The sequence below is a fragment of the Cynoglossus semilaevis genome, chromosome 16 (assembly GCF_000523025.1).
Source record: "Cynoglossus semilaevis isolate Cse_v1.0 chromosome 16, Cse_v1.0, whole genome shotgun sequence".
Classification (NCBI taxonomy): Eukaryota; Metazoa; Chordata; class Actinopteri; order Pleuronectiformes; family Cynoglossidae; genus Cynoglossus; species Cynoglossus semilaevis.
This window is the reverse complement of record NC_024322.1, coordinates 15,733,748-15,738,153: the sequence shown is the minus strand read 5'-3', so window position 1 is coordinate 15,738,153 and position 4,406 is coordinate 15,733,748. Positions and strand designations below refer to the sequence as shown.

General features: G+C 45.8%; 1 protein-coding gene across 1 annotated transcript in view; it reads left to right on the top strand.

Moving 5' to 3' along the window:
* Nucleotides 1–2,430: 2,430 nt before the first annotated feature.
* Nucleotides 2,431–4,406, top strand: part of gli2a (GLI family zinc finger 2a) — a 49,666-nt gene continuing 47,690 nt past the window's right edge. Inside the window, exon 1 of the mRNA XM_025063883.1 lies at nt 2,431–3,007. The gene's annotated coding sequence lies outside the window, so the exon portion shown is untranslated. The remainder of the gene's footprint in view (nt 3,008–4,406) is intronic.

Here is a 4,406-nt window from a genome sequence, read left to right as displayed (position 1 = left end):
TGGAGCCAACAAAGTGCCCCAGACCGGACATTACTGAGCAGCTCCTTTGAGGCTGACCGTGAGTCACATGGGAGAATTACCCCCCTCCTGCCCCCCCACCCATGGGTCCTCACCCACAGCTTTGAAGTGGTGACAGATTTTGTACAAACAACATAAAACTTCCAACTGGGATTTACCACCTAGGCCAAGGAAATGGCCACGGGGGCAGTTGTGTGCACTTTATAGGGCTGTTTTGTAGCTTTGCTGCCCCTGGACGGATGCTCCTTTGTGACGGCCACTTTGAGAACGCCGCGGAAGAGGGTTCCCAAAGTGATAACGGAACAAATGTCCCAACAAAGGCCCACCACACAGGACCAAACACACTCAGGCTGGGTGTGTGTGTGTGTGTGGGGGGGGGGGGGGGGGGGGGGGTGAGAAAAGCCTATAATCTGTCAATCTGGTAATCTGTCAGTCCAATCACATTTACCAGAAATAATAGGTGGTGGTTAAAGCCTGGTTCCGTGAGTCATGTGTGGTTTACTGCAGTAGAGTTTCAAAGAACTTCATAGAACTCTGTAAACTGTAGCATAAGTGTTTTTAGCATCGTGCTAGCATGTAGTATACTGTAGTATACTGTAGTATACTGTAGTATACTGTAGTGTTCTGTGCTGTAGTGGAGTGTTTTGTATTGTAGGTCAGAGAGCAGGTACAAACCCTGCTGATGTTCACAGGAACAAATACTACAAATACTTTGTCAGAAGGTGCTGGTACTACAGCTGTATACTTGTAAGCACTGTGGGACAGACTTGGTATAAAACAGCAGTTCTTTCTCCACGGATACACGGAGAGTTTCCCGGGTCATTTCTGTCACGTGATCATTTGCTCAGGTCAACATGAGAGCAAAGAATTTTCACTGTGTTCCAAATCTATGTGATGCAATTTCAAACGCCCTTTTAAACCAGCCAGGCTGCAGTCAAGTAATACGACCACAAGAGGGCGGTGTTTACTGAAAATACACGCTGCCTTTCAGCGAGTCCGACATCGACCGGCTCCACCTACGGCAGTCGTCTTCAAAGATGAAGATGTCAGTATATTTAAGTGATGATTTTTTTTCCACGTTGAATACTGACCTATAATTAGATCTTATTTGTTTTATGAAACATTTAAAATGTTTAAGCTTCAAGTTCTTCTTCTCCCGTTGGTGTTACTGTCGGCATTGTTGTTGTATTTCATAAAACCATACATGTAAGAGCTAATATTTTAGAAATTAAGATCTTAAATTATTATTATTATTATTATTATTATTATTATTATTATAATTATTATAATTATTATTATTAACTTCAGTTTACATGTATTTATTGTTGATAATTCTCCCCATAATTTCAAACTGGCCCAACATCAAACAACAATAAAACACTGCGGTGTTTGTGAAGGAACAGTCCAGAGATGGGCTGATGATAGGAGGACAGAGACCCACCCCAGCCCGCAGCCTCACGGACTTCATGTGGGCTCTGGGTTCCTTACCCTTATCAGGAGTCAGAGATAAGAATGTGTGTGTGTGTGTGTGTGTGTTTTGTAGGTTATGAGGACCTAGAGATCAGTCAGCAGGTTCGAACTAGAAAGTGTTTGTTTTTCATCTGTTCATTCATTTATTCAACCTTTCACCTTCTACAACTTCATCTTATTTATAATTAATAAAGGTTTTGAATGGATGGTGTATTGTTTTTTTGTCAAATATATTACATTTTTGAAACATTTTTATTTCCATTCATTTTCCTAGGGAATCAAACCTGTGACCTTGCTGCAATGCAGAGCACGAACCACGTGGCCCAATGATATTATTATTATTATTATTAATAACAATAATACACTTTATTTCATAGGCGCCTTTTAATAAATGTATGAATATAAAGAGCTAATTTTCAGTAATCTAAGATTATACCGATTTTTTTATCTTGTTTTTTTTTCTTCCTTTTTTTTTAAACTAAATCCGCAGCAACGTTGTCGGCATTTTTATGTTTATTAAAAAAAAGTATAAAACAACCAAAGAGTCAACGTGTACAATGTTACAACAGCGTGTACCGGTACTGCATCATATAAAACAGTACACGAAAATAACTCTTTCAGTACATACAAAGTCAAAGTACGAGCAGTGACGGGACAGACGTCAGACACCGCTCACTTCCTGGACAGAATTCCAACGCGATGACGTAAGGGTCAGGTGACCCTGTGACGTGCCCGTGGTTGTGATTGACAGACGTCAGATATGAGTGATTCAGGAGCAGAGAGTCACCTGGGTCTGAACAACAATAACAACAACAACAGAAGAAGAAAAAGTAGAAGATTTTGTTTCCGGTCCGGTCACCGGAGGGTCAGCGGACCTGGTCCACTCTCGGCTGCGGCCTGAAGTCGGTCTCCGTCGGCCTCACCTGTGATGGAGGTAAAGAACGAGTCGCGTGAACTTTCTCTAAACTGAGTTGGAAGGCCGGCCCATCTGCTGCAGCAAATTGTTCAACTCACCAGGGAGGGGGAGGGAAGAGGAGGAAAGGGGGAGAGGTGGAGGGGAGGGGGGGTCGAGAAAGAGAGGGAAAGGAGGGAGGGAGAGGTTTGGGGTTTGAAAACAGCTCCTCATGTCTGCGGAGAGAAGATCCAGGCTGTGAGCGAAAAGTTTTGTCAACTCTGAGGGAACGGCAGCAGAAGAGTTGGTCCTGAGGGAAGAGGAGGGAGGCGAAGACAAAAGAGGGAGGAGGGGGGAGGAGAAAGAAGAAAAGGAGAAGATGAATGTGAGGAAAGACGAGTTAAAGACGCCTCTCTGACACTCCGACGTTAGCCGGACAGCGGCGGAGCTCGGCGCGGTGCTAACTTTCTCCCAGCTCCTTTCATGGAGCTCCTCCTGAACGCCTCGTGCTGCCTTCACGGTCCGACGGTGGCGGCGCCAGCGCTGTGCTAGTTTACGGGAATCTGTCCGAAGTTTTCCACAACAGGACGTGAAAAGTTTTGGGGACGTGAGGCTGCAGCCGTGACGGTAAGACAGACTGTGGTGATGTTGTCGTGAGTGGGGGTCAGGGAGGGGGGGGAGTCGGTCTGTTTGTTTGTTTGTTTGTTGACTCTTCTAAAGTTCGTCCTCATCTCCTGTGAGCAGCAGCTTCTCATCTCCTCATCTCCTAGGAACTTCTGTGACTGCAGAATCCCAAACATTCTTGTCGTGTAACTTGATCCATCTGTGAGAGAAGTGATCAGAAAGCTCGGCGCCTTCCACGGAGGGAGCTCTCCACGGAGGTAGTAGTCGGTGGTAGTAGTCGGTGGTAGTAGTCGGTGGTGGTGGTCGGTGGAGTCTGCAGCAGATGAAGCTCCTGCTCCTGCTCTCTCCAGGACTCGGAGTGAAGTCAGTGGATTCAGGAGGAGAACTTCTCAGAGTTGGTTCTCACTTTAGACACGAATGGAACTGCAGCTCCAACTGCTCTGTGGTCTTTGTGGTCTTTATGTTGTTGTTACTGGTAGTAACAGTAGTAGTAGTAGTAGTAGTAGTAGTAGTAGTATTAATAATAGTAATAGTAGCACTAGTAGTAAAAGTAGTAGTGGTGTTGTTCAGAGTACTCCAGAGTAGTTGTTGTGACTTGTCAGTCAGTACTGTGTCAGTGTCTTTTCATCTGTCTGACTCCAGGTCTGTGTCAGTGGATCAGAGCTGTTACTGCTGTTACTGCTGCTGCTGCTGTTACTGCTGCTGCTGTTACTGCTGCTGCTGCTGTCGACTGGTTTTGTCGACTGTTTTCTCTCGGACAGATCAGTCAACAAACACTCCATGCCTCTGTTTGCTCCTTGACCAGTGATGTTTGCTGATGCTTTTATCCTCATCCACCACATGATCTCCAAACACACAGACTCACGGGGGAGGAGAGGGGGGGGCACTTGTGTCTTAGAACTGTTGACCTACTTCAACGGTACCAGCCGGTGTTTGACTCCGACCCTGTTCTTCTGAACAAACGGAAAATCTTTGGAGTGAATTAAAGTTAAATGTAAAATGTCAATCTGTGGTCCACTCCGGTCCACTCCAGTCCACTCCAGTCCACTCTGGTCCACTCCAGTCCACTCTGGTCCACTCCACGATGACTGGGATTAGGTGATTTGCATGAGAAGAAAAAGGGAAAAGTTTTAGTGCGTTTAGTTCTTTGTGAGGACAGAACAGTTCCAACAGTTGAAGTGAAAGGAGCCAAGAATGGATGAGCCCATTCAGCCGGTGCGGGGGCTCAGTGGAGACCCCGAGCGGCAGTGTCACTTTCATCTCCTCAGACACTCGTCTGCGTGTCTCCTCTCTTCATCTATCTGACACTGCCGCCTTTCTGGTAAACTGCAAAAATGTAATCAATCATATACTGGGAAACGGAGGTATGCACTGGTGGTGTGTGGGGGGGGTGAGGTGAGGG